We start from the raw sequence: 19030 nt of genomic DNA, 5'->3' as shown, positions 1-19030 counted from the left end.
GGCCAGTCCTGGCTCTTACCTTAACTTCCCTTGTGACCTTGAACCTGTCATTTCATCTCTCCATCTATCCATTTTCTCACCTGTCCCTTCAGGCTAATTAATACCTGTCCCACCTTCCTCACGGGCTTGTTGGACAATTCAAAGAGCAGCTAAACTGTAGAGCCCTTTTCAATTAAGCTGTGCTCTGGAAACACGAGGCCATTGAATTGAGCCCCTAAATGAGGTGATTATTCAAGAAATTCTTCAGATTACTGATTTGACTTTCTTCCTTCCTCCACTCCAAGAATGCCAAGACAGTTCAGCCTGTTTTGTCTTTCTGTATTTGAAGAAAGGGTCAGGGAGCTCTTAGATTGATAGATGATGACCAAACTCATTTTTGCGCGTGTTTACACAATGAAGAGATTTCAGCGATCAGCCCAGAAGAGGTACTTTCTCTCCCTCTTCATCCCGGGGCACTAGAGAAATATAACGATTCCACGTCTCTACCCTGCTGATGTGTCACTGGCCTGGGAAACTGGGTGGTGCCTTTGTTTATCAGAGGGTCGGGGGGCCATGTGGATGAAGTGGTCCACGGAACTTGGCAGTGGGCCTTGGGGGACCTCTAGCGCGAATCCAGATGCTGATGTGAGAACCACAGTGCAGAAGGGGCGGGGGGCGGGGGGCAAGGGTGGAGGTTGTTAACGATGACCTTCTCCAAGTTGGTAGGATGGTTTTTCTTCCTGGAAGAGTCACGTGAACTAAAGCTTTAGGAATCGCCAACACAGACATTAAATATGGATCCTGAAGTGGGGATTTCTCCCTCGCCCCCAGTTCTGTCTTTGCCCCCATAACCGAGTAGGTTAAAAAAAAAAAGTTCTTTTTAAAATGTCTTACTGCTCAGTAAATCGCTGTGAGGAGAAAAGGGGTGGGGGGGGCGGGAAGGAAGGCACATGAGTTTCCCATTAAAAATAGATCAAAAAAGTCCCCAAAAGAAGAACCTGCACAACAATGAAATAAATTAGGATCATACAACTGGAGGCCTGCAAATGAGTTTGTTAAATGTTATATTTTCTCAAGCCACTTGGATTTCTAACTTCCTGTTTCTGCCCAAAGCAATAAAAGCAGAAACACTGTCATTAGCTTCAAAATCACTTTTTTTAGCCCCTAGCTGCATTTTTTATTATTTTTCTTACCCCCCCCCCCCCCCCAGCTGTGTCCCTGCATTTATTACAGCACAGGTGCATTTTGCTCTGGAATGTTGAGAGCAGCTAGGAAATCTCTCTTTTGTCTGCTTGCAGGAGCGTGGTGTCAGATGGAGCAAATGCAGACCTGGGTGGGAACCTTCAGGCTGGAAAGCTCTTCTGCTGGTGGGTTGCCTGTTCGGGCCTTTCAGGATAGCTCCCGATAACGCCCGAGTGTCTTTGCATTCCACACTGTGAGCAGATGACCCGGGATCATAATAAACCAGAGGATTATCCCTTGCGTTTTGCAATAAAGCAATTGCTTTATCCCCTCACTGAGCCCCTTAAAAAGAGCCAGAAAGAATGTGACACCTAGATGCTATTTAGAACAATTTTTACCTCTTGCCTCTAGGGCCGAAATCGGAAACCCAATTTTAGACGCAGAAAAGCCAAACTCTGTGATTAAGAAGCCCCTAAATAAAATATTCCAGGGCAGCTCCAAAGTGTTCTCCGAACGGGTTCAGGTTGATTGACTTCACTGTGGATATTTAATTATGTCACTGAAAAAATACCAGCAATTAAATCACTGTGTCTTAGGCGTTGGGTCCAAGGACATTCTAGAGGACGTCAAAGGCAGAGAGAGGAAGGAACTTAAGACATGCAAGGCCGAGGGCTAGCTAGCCAGCAAGGCTGGTTTCGGGGGAGGCATGCAGACTTTGCAATGAGATAGAATGGGCTTTAGATCCATCCTGGGGGCTGTGTCATCTTGCATAGGTTGCTCAACCTCTCTGAGCGTAATTTGCTGCCAACGGGAACAGTCATGCCTACCTCCCTGTTCATTGGGAAACTTAGAAGCACAGCGTTGTGCCCAAAATGTGGCAAGTAGGAGGCTTGTCTGCAAACAGTGGCAGTGGTAGCTCTTGTTTATTCATGGTTGCTGTTGGGGAGACCAGTCACCATCCCCCCCAAAGATGGTCTGACCTTGGCCCGGTGACGCTTTGGCCTTAGGAGACCCTGAGCAGAAAGCCCATCTGAGCCACACTGTGCTTAGACTTGGGACCCACCGGCCACCGTGAGATAATCAATGGATGAGTTGTTTTGGGTTGACGGTAATTTCTATGGCCGTGATACAAAACGAATACCTCGCCCCTGTGCCTTCCCCCGGCTGGCGGAGACTCAGCCGTCAGTCTGTTGAGCTCGCTTCGCGGTACTTTTCAGCCTCTTGCCTCTTTCCCCTCCCAAGAGAACCAGCTTTCCTCGTTCAGTAGAATTGCTTTTGTTTGATTATGAGCACGTTCAGAGTCATATTCAGCCTAATTATTGCTTTTGACGAACCCCACCGCGTAATGTTGTATGTCATGCTGTACTACTTTTAATTTCACAGATGAACACATTTCTATTCTTTGAATCCCCCCCTGTCTAAGTCTCGTGTTAACTCCATCTGGACAAAGCGTTGAGGTAGAGGGATGGCTTCTTCCAAGCCGCATGCCACAGCTGCCCTAGGTTCACCCCAAGGGACACAAACACAAGAAGAAAGTTTCCCTCTTGAGTGACGAAAGCCTTATGGCGTTGAGTTCATCGTGCGGGCCTGAGAAATCTCAGGTGTACCTTCCCCGTGTCACTCCACATCTGTAACTTTTTGGCCCTCGTCAGACTTTCTTAATAGTCACAGCAATATTGATTGTTTAATCCTATGCCAGGCAAGGGACCTGCGAAGGGCTTTTCATGCATTATTTAACTTAATTATCATGCTCCCATTTGGCAGGTGGGAGCACTGAGGCTTGTAGATTTCCCAAGCAGCTCAAAGTATAATCCAGCGTGTAAACTCTGGCAATGACGTTAGAAAGCACGTTCTTAACCACGAATACTGCATATGTTTTTGTTTTGTTTTGGTTAAAAAAAAGATATAACTGATAGCTTATAGCTGACCCGTCTCATCCATCCTTTTCTAATACTCCTTCCCGGTCTCTTCCCAGTCTCCTTCTCCAGCCCAAATGCAGGATACAGTGTGTGTGTGGTGGGGACAGTAGAGAGTAGTTCTACTGTCCCCACCATTGACTGACTAACCCCACCCTGTCCTTCCACAGAGGGGAGTTATTCAATGGTTATTTCCTTGAGGAAAAAGGAAGAGAAAAACGCACCACTCTTCAATGTTTGTTACTGCAAAAGGACAGGGGCCTACCATTGTTCTGAGAGGAAGGGGCTTATTTGTCATCCCCTCCTGATGAAATAGGGTGTTAGATTGGAAAGCAAAGTGACAGTGGATACACTTGAATTTGAGAAGAGACAAAGCAGAACCCTGGCTGTTCTAGGTGTAATTTTTTTCTATTCAGACGCACCACACATGCAGACACATGCGCACACATATACACACGTAGACAGACCCAGGTTTTTGGTAATCAAATCTGTGAATTTCTAAACCCATGAATGATTAGACTTAAAATGACTTCCATTATGTGAGGTAAAAATTTCGAGCTGGGATCCTTCATCCTTGGGTCCTACTTTCTGCAAGCATTTTAATAATGGTTTTTCTTAGACACTTGGAAAGCTAAAATTGGCAGTTTTCAAAAGAAATCTAAAATGATCTACTGGCATCATGCCCAGGACTTTGGAAACTTGAAGAAGCTTGACACCTTTGGGGAAAACCAGACTTTCACGGTTACGGCTCTGATTATCTCCTCATATTACAGAGCGAGTGAGGTGTTTGCCGGGGGTTAGCTGAAGGCCCAACGCTGCACTGCGGAGAGTTCTTTCCAACCCTACTTAAACACCTCCCTTGATTTCATCCCCAGTTAGCTTCCTCACAGGCCAGAAGTGGTTAGAGTGGCAGCAATTATAGCAGGGCAATGATGAGAAGAGACCAGATGAGACTGAATTTTTTAATTTTATTTTCAATTGTGAGTGACAGTAAACCCACCCTAAAACAGCTTAGGCCAAAAAAAAAAAAAAAAAAGGAAATTTGTTGGTTCCTGGAACTGGGAAGCTGAGGGGAAGATCTGACGTGGTTTGACCCAGGTGATCAAAGGACCCTGACGTCATTGTATTTCACTCCATCCTTCAGCTGTGCTTTCCTCTGTGCAATCCTCACTGTCAGACAGGGTCGGTCCAGGAAGGCAGAGATGGCCACCGTCAGCCTACATCCTTCATGTTCAAGGAGCTGGGGGGAAAGAGCATCTCCTTCCCAAGAGTTCCAGAAAGTCCCACGTCTGACTCTCTGGTTGGCCCCTAGTGGGTCATACGTAAATTTCTGAGCCAATCCTTGTGACCTCTCTGGACCTGGAATGAATGCCACTTTGGCACTGCAGGATGGGACCAGCTAGACCCAAGCCATATAGACTTGAGAGGGATGGAGTAAAGAAGGCATGTTATGGCTGGAAAAAAGCAGGATGGATCTTAACAAGATAAAAACAACAGATCTCCATTACGGCAGCTATACTGCGACAGCGATACCCATCCCAGGAGGCGGTGGCAATCTTAACTTGATGTTGGTCTTGCTCTAGAATCATCCCCAGTGGAACTGGAGATCATTCTACTTGGGAGACAGTTGTCCCTCGTACCTAGGAACCAGGTGATGGGAGCACCATGCATGGGCCCATGGAAGGGAGTAGAGAAAGGGACATTCACGTATTCATGAAGGGGGCCAGCCAGGAGTGCAGATGCCGGGACCGGTCAGAGCAGGATAAGGGGCAGTTCCTGGCACCAGCACGCCAAGGGCAGGTAGCAGCATCCTTCCCCTGGGAGGGTATGGCAGGGGGGGCAGTTGAAGCCGGCAGGGAGTGGTTCCCTCTGCAAACTATTTTTCAAACACAGAGTGATCTTCTTGAAACTCAAATCTGAGTGTGCCTTTCCCACGCCTCCCACCTTCAGTTAAACCACACCAGTGATTTTCTATTACTCTTAGGATAAAGATGGACCCATGAGCAACCCCTGTAGCCCCCCATCCAGTGATCTAGCCCCTGCCTAGATGAGACCCCTCTGGTCTCATTTCTCACTCATCTCACCTTAAGGCTTTGCACTCTTAACTCATTGACTTTCTCTCAATTTCTAGAACTTACCCTGCTGCCCCCTGCCCCAGGGACTTGACTCATGCTGGTCTCTCCCCTTCTTTGCCTCTACTCATTCCTTGTATTTTAACCTAATTGTCACTCCCTCCAGGAAGCCTTCCCTGATTGTGTTCAGTCTTCCTGTAAGTTCTTAGAGTTTCACACTTTTTCTCTCGAGAGCAATGCACCAAGCTGCGATTTTCCATTTATTTTTGTCTTTATTTAGGAGTTCCCATTTTCCCCACCAGAGTATAAGCTCCATAGGCTATGTGTTTGTTTTGGTTCCAAACAAACGTTTGGGCAGCAATGTAGCCCTAGTTCCCAAACAGAAGGCTCATCAGTCAACAAACATTTACTGAATAAGTGAGGGAGGGAGGGAATAAGGCTGTGCTTCAGAGGAACTTGCTTGGGCTTCCAGAATAATTCTGGAATTGCAGAGGGAAGCAGGAACCAGTGGGTAGCCTGAACCTGCGTCTTGGGATGCGTGGCCAGCAAAGACCCACAATTCTCATGACACATCGCTCATTTCCCTGATGTTATTTTGTTTTCTTGAAAATCCCCGCACCCACACAGCAGTTGGTGGGGGAGGGACGGAGATAATGGTGGCAGCCGTGAAACTGACCATATACCAACTGAGTTGACTGTTCAATTCAACCGTAGATGACCACTCTTGACTCTCATCTCCTAAGGTAGAACCTTTGGGAAATTCAGCCCTTGTTCTGATCAGACAGGACAGATACAGTCCAAGTGTTGTCCTTTGGACCTAGACTGAGCTGAAGTCCATCCTTGGTCCTTGGTCTCTACAGGATCATGGATTTGTGAAATGAATCAGTACTGCAGACACAATTGCAGGGGGACATATTTAACCCACTCTAGGGAACAGATTCTTCTTAAGGGCTTTGCACACTACCTGTATACAAATAGATGCTGCTAACTGCAAACACAAGATTCCAACCTAGTCATAGAAACCTGTTCATCAACAACGCCTTGAGGACCTCTGCTCCACTCTGTGCAGTTTACATTGCTGTTCTCTGGTACATACAACCATCTTTCTAACCCCACCCCCAGTTTGCCATTGGCTTTCTCCAGAGATGATTGCCCCGAGTCTCAGAAACTGTCCCCATCACTTTTGCCTAATGCCCAGCTCAGCCTAGCAGGTACCTCACATCAAAACAGAAACACTTCTTGAGGACCTCCTCTGTGCCAGGCATTGCAATAGGCAACGACAGTAGAGACTCCATGCATGAATGGGTAGACTTTTCTGGAATGCCTTGCCCTCGTCACTGTCTCGAATTTGAGCCAGCCAGCCCTCCTGTCCCAGCTCAAATTCCGCCTTCTGTGAGGTGTCCAGCTGGATGTGATCAACCTCCCCTCCACTCTTCTGTGGCATTTTGTCTGCGGCATTTATCAGACGCTTTTCACTTTTTGCCTTATATTGTGTTTGGTTTTATCCGTTAACTCAGCAGTCATTTGCTGATCGCTGCCGAATTAAAGTCCCTGTGGAAGATGCTGCAGGGGACAAAAAGATGGACGCGACACGGCCCTCGCTTTTCACATATTATTTCTCCTATTCAGTGGCAACATATGTCAAGGCAAGCTCCATATCTTATTCATTTTCTAGTCATCTTTTTTCTTCTTTTCTATCACCCATAAAAAGGCATGGCAGAGTACGCATTATGGCACATTTTTTCAATGGATGGATGGATGGATGGATGGATGGATGGATGGACGATTGGATAGATTGGATGGATGCATGAATGGGTCCATGGACAGATGAGTGGTTGGATGGATGGATAAATGATGCATAGATAGATGAATGGTGAAATTTTTATATTTTACCGAAAATCCTTGTGGCTTGTTAGAAATAATATAGTCACCCATACGTCCAATTTCCCTTATATACTTGTGACACATCGTTGAGATGCCAAGGCCATGCCAGCAACTGGAAATACCCATAAGAAGGAACAATTAAGAGGCAGACCTGGGGGCTTCCTTGGTGGCGCAGTGGTTGAGAGTCCGCCTGCCGATGCAGGGGACGCGGGTTCGTGCCCGGATCCGGGAAGATCCCACATGCCGCGGAGCGGCTGGGCCCGTGAGCCATGGCCGCTGAGCCTGCGCGTCCGGAGCCTGTGCTCTGCCACGGGAGAGGCCACGACAGTGAGAGGCCTGCGTACCGCAAAAAAAAAAAAAAAAAAAAAAAAAGAGGCAGACCTGGCCTCAAGGACCTCCTAGTATAGGAGCAGAGAGACCCATGAACAAATTCCTGTAATATGGGAGTTCAAGGTGATGATGGGGGCGATAGTAAAAATGACAGAAAGCGCTACGGGGAGCACAGATGCTTCATCCGTGTGTTCTTTCTTGATCAGGGAACTCTGCAGAGGGATGACAGTCGAAGGCTGTATAGGATTTTTTCGCCGTGGAAAAGAGAGGTTTTATAGTCAAGGTCAGAAGGAGGGGCTGTAGGTGTCAGAGGCAGGGGCTGCTTCTGATGGAGCTGGAGAGCTGGTTGTCTAATTATGTTCCGCGTATCTTCACGAATGGGCTGCCGAAGATTCCTCACGGTCCAGAAGAGATGTTTTCCGCGGAAACAGTTGACCCTTGAACAACATGGGTTTAAACCGTGCTGGTCCACTTCTGCACGGACTTTTTTGCAGTAGTACACCCTGCTGTACTACACGATCCAAGGTTGGTTGAATCCGCCAGATGCAGAACCTTGGATGTGGAGGAACCACGGATACGGGGGGCCAACGATAAGTTATATGTGGATTTCCATTGCCCGGAGGGTCGGCGCCCCTAACCCCAGTGTTGTGCAAGGGTCAGCTGTAGTGTGTCAGTGAAATTGGCCAGGAGGAGCTCAGAGGGGGATGGGGGAGTGCTGCGACACTCGGGTTACACTTGAGGCAAGTGAGAGGTACGCGTTCTAGTGTCCCAGAGAGCTTGGACCAAAAGAGATTCTATTTTTACTGGGACACGTGAGTATGGACTGTGGTCAGGACAGTACACAGTTCCCCCTAAGTATGGATACCAGACTCAAGGTATGATAACTAGACGTTTTTACCACCCTAGTTTTCAAATACTCTTTGTATCAGACCCGTTTCCACTTTTGAAAATAGATTTTGCCTTTTAGAGCAGTTTTAGGTTTATAGCAAAGTTGAGAGGAAAGTATGCCAAGGTCCCATCCACCTCCCGCCCTGACACGTGCACAAGCTCCCCTGCTGTCGCCGTCCCCCACCAGAGGGATGAGACTACACTGTCACATCATGATCACCCAGAGTCCATCCTTTACAGTAACGTTCACTCCTGCTGATGCTCAACTTATGGGTTTGGACAAATGAATCATGACGTGGGTCCATCATTATGGTGTCATACAGAGTAGTTCTACTGCCCTAAAAATCTGCTTTCCCTTTTCTTTTTTTTTAGCATGCATTAAAAATTATTTTCGAGCTTTTGAGTTTTGAAAGCGTGCCACAGACAAGACATACGGGTTCTTCTAAACATTGCGCCAGATCCTTAGAGAGAAAGAGAACAGCAGGGGATGGGCAGGGGGGCTGAAGCCACTTTTGGAAACTGTCAAGGGACAAATGTCAAACACGGGGATTTGAGCTGCTTCAAAGGTCTGAGAAAGAGGATGTTTCCTAAAGAAAGTTTGCCATCACTTCTGAATAGTTGCCATCCTTCCAAGTTCATGGGTCTCGTCAATAAGAACCAGTTCGCTGGCAGCTTGAGGGTTCTGTTCAGCCTTAAAGTCGTCAGCATTGTAGTGCTTGTTATCTATGTGCTTTATTGAATGGACTTAGCCGATGTGACGTTTTCTGTCATCCTTTGTCTCTAAGTGATTTACTGCTGGGAAGGTAATAAACACTGTAGGTTTATATTCAGAAAGTCAAATACACCATGAATCTTGCATTCTGAGGTGTTTGCACTTAAAGAGGCAATATTTACTGAGATGGGACACGTGACTTTTCCAACAAACCACGCCCCGTCCCTTTCTGTGAGGAAATAACTATGTCAAGATACCGACACACATGACGATCAGGTGAATTCCCTGAGAAAAACTTAGCATCTCGTGATGTTCTTTTGAGATCACTAGGAAGAATTCTATTTGCTTGAGTCGAGGCTCTCGTCTTTTCTTTATGTTTTTCTCTTTAGCTGTAAAAACAGTCACCATTGTGAGTGCTGTGGGCTTGAACTTGTCGACAGTCAGTGGCCCACGGTGGAAATAGAGATGTCATCTGTCTTTGGGGCTGAGACACCAGAGCAGGTGTTTCTGTGGGAACGAAGGGCCTCCACCACTGCACACCTTTAATCTTGGAATTTCTTTCTGCTGAAATGCCCGTGATTCATAACTCAGTCACGTTGCTGCGGAATATCTCTTCAGATAGATCCTATCTCTAAGAACTTAAGTCAAGGGATCTTCAAACAGTCTCTTGATTTACGTACGTGAACCTCTCACTCAGGAAAAGAACTTTGATATGGCAAGCATCACCTGAACAGAGGCCCAAAAGAAATAATTAGGACTCTCTTCTTTTTTAACCTCAGAGATTTCCCTGCACCGGTGTGGGTGGCCCACATGTGCATTTGTGAGTTTGCAGAGAAGATGGTGGGGAGCAGGGCAGTGGGGGTGTGGCCATGACTAATCCCAGGTGTCCCCTTTCTTTGGTTTGTGCAACAGCTCAATTCACTGTCACCACATCAGCACATTTCGCTGCAAATCTCAGTGCCCTCTCACTTTCGTTTTACTTAACGTACTTCTACATTTTCCCAAGACTTCCTGAGCTGTTTTCTTGCGAGTGGCACGCCTGCCTCAAATAACTAAAATTGCCTGGGTCTTGGAATCTGAGCCTTCATATTCTCCCATCTATTATTTGGTCCTGTTGTTCCTTACCTCGCTCATCATTCAGGTGGTGAAGGAAATTCCATTTGGTCCTTTTAAGACCGCGAGACTCGCCGACTTCAACACTCAGCCCCGCTACTTTGGAGATTTCTGTTCTTTATTGAAATGGTCCTTTTAATGTCATCTTTAATTTAATCAAATGGTGTCATCAGAATAACATTTACTCTATAACTGCAAATTCACTGCATTATTAACTAGTGTAACTAGACAAAAAAGATGGTACAAACCCCTATGGAAATATATACTTACTGTAAAAATGGATACAGTTCATAGATGTTCTGTATTTAATTTGCAGTTTCAAAGCACTCTCCGTGGAGAGTTTTTATGGTTCTGAAATAATTTTAAAACACACTTTACTCCAATCCATAGCAGGTCGTTTCTGCCAGTCTGGGAAGTTACGGTGCCTTGTACTTTCCAGTGGAAGAGAGGTACATCACCGTACCTCTCTTCCATTAGAAATGGGAGTCAAGCACCACACCACAGAACTCACTACTTTTCCCTTGGTACCTCAAACAGCCCACATATAAAGAGCACAGTATTTGCAGGCATCACTGGGTTCCACATAGCTTGATGAAAGATACCAACTCATCAGGGCCACTTTGGATACTTTGATCAGAAAACAGGTCATGTTTGGGGCAGGGGCAGAGGGTAAGAGGGTTATGTAATTTTAAAATCCTTCATTTGAGTCCCGAGAGAGAGATGGACTGGGTTCAAAATGTTGAATAAATTATTTCCTAGGCCTTAGTTTTCTCATCAGTGAAAAGAGGGAATTCTGTGACAGCTCGACACGTACTATCAAAATAATCCAGTATTTTAAAAATGCTTGTCTACCCGGCTTCTCTTGAGATCAATAGTATCATCTTCCAGTGAGAATTTCTGTTAGCGGAACATGCCACTAGCTGCTGCTTTGTATAGTACGAAACTGAAATATCAGTGGAGCATCTCTATTTCAAGACTTTCATTCTTCTCCTTACCAAGAAATTCTCTTCTTAGAAGGATATTGGGTAGACTTAGAAATAAGGGTATTGAATTAAAGTCATTTATTTTCAAAAGGCATATGTTTTTCACCTCTTGCTGTACCTGCCACCAGCCAAGTGCTATGCTAGACTCTGAGAAAGCAAAGACAGATAAGTTCAAAATCTCTGTCTCATGGAATTTAATGTCTAGTAGTGGGCACAAACGTTTGAAGAGAGTGGTAAAGCAGTTCAGGTTTAATAGTCTTCACGCAGTTAACTGTCCATCCGTCCGTCCGTCCATCCATCCATCCATCCATCCATCCTTCCATTCATTCACCCATCCCTCCATCTATCCATCCATCCATCTATCCACCCACTCACTTCTAACATGTCAGAACCATCGGTGCTGAATCTCAATGTGATATGAAGGCACAAGTCTTGGTTGAAGATCAAAGAGCTTGTCCAAGTCTATAGAATAAAACAGAGGTCCAGATACTGATGACACCCCATACAAATACAGCATCAGAAGGTCTGGAAGCCTTGCTAAAGCCAGGTACACAGATTGATGACTCTGAGAAAAGTGGGGGAAAGATGTGCTCCATCAGTGGTCCTCAACCTACTAGAATCATCTGGGGAATGTTAAACAAAACAAAAACAAAAAACAAAAAAACCCCTGAAGCCTGGGTTCTTCCTCTGGGGAGTCTGACTTAATTGGGTTAGGGTACAGCCCAGACGTCAGGATTTTTGAAAGCTCCTGGGGTGATTCTAATATGCAACTAAGGTTGGGAATAAAGGGTGTGTGTGAAGAGCGATCTTTCTGGATGATTAAAGGAAACACCAGTGGTCTGGGCCTCAGGTTTATTGGTTAGTGGGTGAGCTGGACCAGTGTCACGGACCACTGGTTAGGGCACATGTCATAGGGGTGAGGGACAAGGGGCTGTGTTGTTGATCTCACGGCAGGGAGTGGGACGGTAAGACTAATTCTAGCCACCCATGTTTGGTATTTCAAACTGCTTATACCTGACTTGTAATGTTTGGCTTCCACGCTGACCATGATTAGGGTCACAGGTCAAAGACACACCTGACCCTGGAACAACAGAAGATGATGGGACCAGGGCTTCCTGTCTGCTTGCGTAGTGCTTAGCGTGTGATGCGTTCTAAAACCAGTCAGTGTCTGCTGCTGAGCGACCGCTGTCTTCGCCCTTCTTCAGCTCTCTAGATTTGTTCTCTGACAACATCAATACTTAAAACGAAAGGAGACTGCTTCCCAATGGGAATCATCCACTTGCTTTAGGTTAAAGCCATCGGAGATTGCAACCACTGTCTCATTTTGTCAGATTCTTACCAGGGAAGGACACACATCCATGATTGCACACGTATTTATTGAATCAAGCACTGTCAGGCATGGAACAGATCCAGGGGTAAGAAAGAGAAGAATGGTGTCTGCTTAAGTCTAGCATCTTACAGTCTGGAGAGGACAGAGAGCTAAACAAGGAAGCTCAGTCCAGCAAAACAATCATCATGTCCTGTGTCATCAGCCACTGGGTTGTATGATTCTGTGATAGAGGTATACAGCAGTTAATCCAGAAGGAGCATATGTAGCTTTTCTATTTAGTGGCTTTATTTATTATTATTTTTTTTTTGGCTGCGTTGGGTCTTCGTAGCTGCACACAGGCTTTCTCTACTTGCGGCAAGTGGGCTATTCTTTGTTGCAGTGCACCGGCTTCTCATTGCCGTGGCTTCTCTTGTTGCGGAGCATGGGCTCTAGGCATGCAGCCTTCAGTAGTTGCAGCACGCGGGCTTAGTAGTTGTGGTGCGTGGGCTCAGTAGTCATGGCTTGCGGGCTCTAGAGCGCAGGCCCAGTAGTTGTGGCGCACGGGCTTAGTTACTCCACGGCTTGTGGGATCTTCCTGGACCAGGGCTCGAACCCGTGTCCCCTGCATTGGCAGGCAGATTCTTAACCACTGCACCACCAGGGAAGTCCTAGTGGCTTTATTTTTATTTTTTTTGTTAAATCGGCATCATCTTTTATTGAACGTTTGTCTCAGTTGTCATATCTATTACACACATACACAGATTTTTCAAAGACTTTATGTTAAAGGTAGGGAACTTCAGAACCTCTGGGTTTACTTTGGTGCCCAAATACCCGTAGCTTCCTGGCAACAGAATAATCTATACTGTATTCTCTACAGAGTACCTTTGGGGGGAAGAAATTAGTCACTTGTAATTGGACGTCTCAGAGAGTAATCAGCTCCATAGGTCTGTGCTTTCTGACCTGCAGATCCATGAGACTCAGGTGTTCTCAGCTCAAGGTACAGGTTCCCTTGAAAAAGAGACTCAAGCTAAGCACTTAGTGGTCATGTTCCAGATCTTACTCTTCCTAAAATCCAGGCAGGCTTCCATACATGGTGGTGATATCTGAAAATAGGCTTCTGTAAGTTAGTAAGGAAAACGAGGGAAATTACCGTGATCAGTGCAGTTTAAAAAATCACTGTTATATGACTGGGCTGATGATTTTATAATTTAAAATGTCTAAGGTGGTGTGGTTCTCTGTAAAACTCACTGGTGTAAAGAAATTTTGTCTTTGACCATCAAAGAAGGTGCAGTCCTTGGCATGTCCCAGAGAAGGCACACAGTACAGAGTTATGGGATGGATGCATGGACGGGTGGGTGGTGGTGGGTGGATGGGTGGTTGGATGGGTGGATGGGTGGATGGATGGATGGGTGGATGGATGAAGGGGTGGGTGGATGAAGGGGTGGGTGGGTGGATGGATGGATGGATGTGTGTGTGTGTGGAAGGGTGGGTATAAGGATGAACGAAAGGGCTGTTCCCCTTAAGGGACTCTTTACAAAGAGGCCTTGATCCTCAAACTTTCACATGCAAGAGAATCCCCAGTGTGAGCTTGTTAAAATAAGAATATTCTGGGGTGCAAACCCCAGAGATTCTCATTCAGTAGATCTGGAGAGAAAATTGAGGATCTGTGTTTTTTAAACAAGTGCCCCAGGGCTTCCCTGGTGGCGCAGTGGTTGAGGGTCCGCCTGCCGATGCAGGGGACACAGGTTCATGCCCCAGTCCGGGAGGATCCCACGTGCCGCGGAGTGGCTGGGCCCGTGAGCCATGGCCGCTGAGCCTGCGCGTCTGGAGCCTGTGCTCCGCAGCGGGAGAGGCCAGAGCAGTGAGACACCCGCGTACCGCAAAAAAAAACAAAAAAACAAACAAGTGCCCCAGGTTATCATGGTCTTGGGTGGTCTTGCCCTGCTGGCTCCTAACTCATCTCTATTTCTGCTACATCTTCTTTTTTATTGCGCGTGCAGAAATCATTGTGTCATTCCAAGTGGCCTGCATTCAGGAGGTGCTGCTTTTAAGTTCACATCAAAGGCACTTTGCAAGGGACTGGGGGTCGACCTGGTAGCCAGGTCTCTGTTGCCAGAGGCAGCTCTCCAGTCTCTCCTCAGGACCTCCTTCCAGGACGCTCCTGAGAAAGCTTGAATGTGCCTTCTGTCTGTGAGCCGGTGAGCCAGGCCGTAGAGAAGCTTTGGAAAGGGATGTCCTTGCGGTGGACAGGAGGGAAAGGTGTGTCTTCTGAACTAGAACATCTCCCAGAGGAGGGAGGGAGAGCCAAGCCTTTGACAAGGACGTCCCCCCTGTAGGTGACTCTCCATGTGGTGTGAGTGGGAGGTGGCCTTTCCTTTCTCCTTCCTGATAGCGGAATCTCACACCAGAGGGCAGAAGCTTGGGGTCCAGGGTGTAGCCACTGTTTTCTGGAGGAAAGGCCCGAGGGTGCTGGACAAGGGTTTCACACCTTCGTGATTTCCTCGTAGGTCAAGTTTATTCTCGGGGACGACAGTCATTTTCTAAGAAAGTGGGGTTGCTTCACATCACACTTGAAGGCTTAAATAATGTATTCTGTCAGACAATTCCCTGAAATGGTTTTCCAAGTGAATGCCTCAGAAAGTGCCTAGAAGGAACGCCTGGCGCGGGGAGGGGAAGGCGTTCAGAAAACACGAGCTGCTTGAATCACTATCCAACTTGAGGTGTATCATACATTACGGTCAAGTGTACACGTATTTACAGACAGCTCTGAATTTACACACCCGTGTAAGCACCACCCAGATCACGATAGAGAACGTTTCCGACACCCCCAAAGGCTCACCTATACCCATTTCCAATCAGCAAATCCGTCATCGTTGTGAGCCAGCTACTGTTCTGATTTCTGTCACCGTAGCTCTCTGCCCTTGAGTTTTCTAAAAATAGAAACATTCATTGCAGACTCTTGTCTGGCCCCTTTTGCTCATCATTTTGTTGTGGGGTTCAGCCACAGTCTTCTGTTCTTCTCTGTTTCTGTGTAGTAGGCCATTCCCTCCAACATTTTATTATTATGAAAAACATCAGTACCAGTTGGAAGAATTCTATAGTAAGCGCTCATCTACACACTACCTAGATTTGACAATTCATGTTGCTCTGTATTTACATTTCACCCCTTTATCCACCCCTCTATCCATCCATCAGTCTATCTTTTGATTCATTTCAAGATCAGTTGCAGACATTGGTCACGTCATGCCTAAACACTCAAGCAGGTGTACCATCATTGTGTTGTTGAACTTGAGTTTTATATTTGCATATGATTTTGTTGAGAGTGTGCTTTTTAAAAAATAATTAGTTGATGAGAACCTACTGTGTAGCACAGGGAACTCTACTCAGTGCTCTGTGGTGACCTAAATGGGAAGGAAATCTAAAAACGAGGGGATATATGTATACGTATAACTGATTCACTTTGCTACACAGCAGAAACTAACACAACATTGTAAAGCAACTCTACTCCAATAAAAATTAATTAAAAATAATTACAGTAATGTAATGATAAAGCTGTTAAGAACCAACATTTATCGAGTATGCATTGCACTAAATAAGCACTTGACGTGTGTGTGTGTGTGTGTGTGTGTGTGTGTGTGTGTATAGTTACTTCCATTTCTAGATATAGAAACTGAATGTTGAAGATATAATCCACTTGCCTAAGTTTATAGAAAATGTGGGTTTGGATTGTGGCTGACTCCAAAGTCAGTTTGCCAGCCTGTAATTCACTTTAACTTGAGTTAAAAAACAAACAGACAAACTTGATTTCAGTGCCTGTCTCTGCCACTTAACTGGCTGTGTGACTTTGGGCAAGCGAACTAACCTCTCTGAACTTCAAATTTGTTCAACAATAAGATGGGGTTGATAGTAACAATGCCATAGAGTTGTTGACAATTGAATGAGATTTTTAAATGCCTAGGAAAATACCTGCTTCATTCAGGTTCATGATCTAACACTTCCCACCAGAAGATTCTGGAACTGCTAAAGCCTACAGAACAAACTATGTTACTCATCCCAGTGTGGTTGTTGTTGCTGTTGTCTGTTTCGTCCTTGCTGAATTGTGACTTGAATTCACCTACGCAGCTCCCTCTGCAAACACAAACTCTGCTCTTCCCTCTCTCTTCCCTCAGTGATGCTATAATGTGCGGAGGCTTATTGATTATTTGTTTGATTCTACTGTGGGCGTAGGAGCAGTTCTTAGATTAAGACCATTAGATTTTCCCAAACGATATTGACGTGGTTTATACAATTGGACGAAACGGGTGATCTAATTTGGTCTCAATTGGCTCTAAAGCAGAGCGGGTGGAGGAAGGTGCTGTGATTTGGTTCTGAGCTTGAGAACAAGGAGAAAAAAGTTATCTCCAGATGCTGTCTGTGTGCCTCATCAATTCCGGATACACTGCGTGAGCAGGACTGAGAAGTCAAACCTGTTTTGCTTGGTTTCTTTTCTTTTCTGTGAGCTAAAGAGCCTAGCTTTACCCATCCAACTGAGATATTACACCCTCTGATATCATTTATTTTTCCACGTGAAATATCTGAGAAAAAGAGAAAAGTACCAGGTTGACTTTTCTTGAGACACTGGGTTAGGAGACTGTGGGTTGAGAGTAGATAACAGATTTCCCCAGAAATTCATCGTTTCCTGATAGCTGCTTTGGATGGAACCACATGGAAAATATTTCCTTTCCTGTGCATCTCCTACCCTGATATCCAAAGACATTTCATCATCCCATCTATGGAAGTTTCAGTTTTGCATTTTACCTTGCCGTTGTAACACAGTTGCATTATATTATTGACTCTTCATGAATGTCATTTGTAATGATGGCTATAAGTTCCATTTATGGGTAATACTCTAGTTTATTTAACTAGCCCCCTAATATTGAAAATTTACATTGCTTCCAGATTTTACTTACCATAAATAAGGCTAAAAAGTAACTTGTGGTTTAGACTAATAAATATAATACCTAATATTCAAATATTTCCTAAGATTAGATTTCCAGAAGGAGAATTAGTGAGGAAAGAGTGTACATCTTTTTAAAGGGGCTTAAATATCTCACACAGTTATTTTAATGGCATGACCGTATCCTCAGAAATGACAGTTTGGGTTCAATCCTGTGTCCTACCTGCCCTACTTTGGGGAAATTTCTTCACGGCTCTGTGCCTCAGTTTCCAGTCTGTGAAATGGGAACATAATAGTGGCAACTTCATAGAGGTGTTGGGAGGATCAAAGGAGTTAAGGTAATAAAGCATGTAGCATATGTCTGGCACATGGTTAAGGGCTTAGTCATCATTTATTATTTTTATTACCAACGACTATTATTGCCTTAATGGAGGAAGGATCTATGGAATACACAGAGATCATCCAAAGGCTTCCTTTCATGCGCTATTGCAGTATTTCCCCTTCTAGGACGTTCCCCAGAGTCACTCACCAGCCCCTGAAATACCCAGTACGCATGCCAGCCCATTTTCCCCAGCTCAGCTGCTTCTCTGAGAAGCTCATCATCACTGAATCGTGCCTGGAAGGGAAGAGGCAAGCTCGTGGACCAAAATATGTTCCAAGTGGATGAATCCACCCCTGAACGATTGGGAAGTGACCAGTCCCACCCACCTCCTAGGCTTTCAAGGACAACTGACCGGAGGAGACGGCCAAGACGGAAACCATACAGATTTGACTTAGGAGAGCGAGTGGGCGTTCGGTTCCAACTGGATGAAGGGTCAGGGTGGAAGTCAGGAGCTGACTGCTGCAGGCGACGGCAGAGAGTTCCGAGTGTGGAGGATCTATTCAAGCGGGGAGAGGGAGCAAGATGGGAGAGGATGGGAGCGGCTCCGCATCACTCGGCCCCATTCCAGCACCCTGGGACCCAGCAGCTGCCGCAGGAGCCGGGGGAGGGAACAGGGAGTTTGCCCTCCAACCCCGCCCTTACAGTCTGGTGTTTCGCTTCTTATTCAGTACTTACCACAATATGTGAAAATGCGGCTCTCTCTCTGTTTAATTTCCCTTTCCTCCGGGCTCTCTAAGAGCAAGGACTGGATCTGACTCATCCTCTCCTTTCTGGCCTTAGCGTCGTGCGTGGTCCGTAGGAGATGATCCGTAGATGTGGGTGAATGAGGGAGCGAGCGAATGAGTCGTTTCCACGCGTTCTCCAGAAACTCTACCCCACAGCCCTACCCATATAGGCCCTAGGTTGCATATAGGTTCTAAGGCAGGGACCGTGAGCTCCGAGCCCTGGACAGTCTGCGTGGATGGACAGACAATGTCATTGCTAATTGCCAGAGAGGCCAGGTCCTGGTGATGACCAAACAGTTCCCCGGGGAGTTCTCGCCAACCTTGCAAAATGGGGCAGCCATCTTAGTTACGGATGCCATCGAGTGTCCTTATTAACCGTTGGTAGCACAGGGGTAGAGCAGTGACTGTGCCCAGTTCGCTTCACATATAAACTTTGACCTCGAAGCAGTGGAGTAGGCTTCTTTCCCAAGGACCCTGTTGATGGTGAAGTAGGCGCTAGCCCCAGCTGCCAGGAAGGCTGATAACAGCAGAGCAGAGCATGTCTTTTCTTTCTTCTTCTTCTTTTTTTTTTTCTTAAACTGTGCTCATGGGCTTTCGGAATCGTTAGCGTGGTAAAGAT

The 19030-nt window shown here is 46.0% G+C and overlaps 1 protein-coding gene across 1 annotated transcript in view; it reads left to right on the top strand.

Moving 5' to 3' along the window:
• The window catches only part of WWOX (WW domain containing oxidoreductase), a 973003-nt gene that overhangs the window by 722189 nt on the left and 231784 nt on the right, over positions 1-19030 (top strand). The gene's annotated exons all lie outside the window — the stretch shown is intronic.

Source organism: Stenella coeruleoalba (assembly GCF_951394435.1).
Source record: "Stenella coeruleoalba genome assembly, chromosome: 20".
NCBI lineage: Eukaryota > Metazoa > Chordata > Mammalia > Artiodactyla > Delphinidae > Stenella > Stenella coeruleoalba.
Note: the sequence above shows the minus strand (reverse complement) of the source record. Positions and strands in the feature narration are given on the sequence as shown.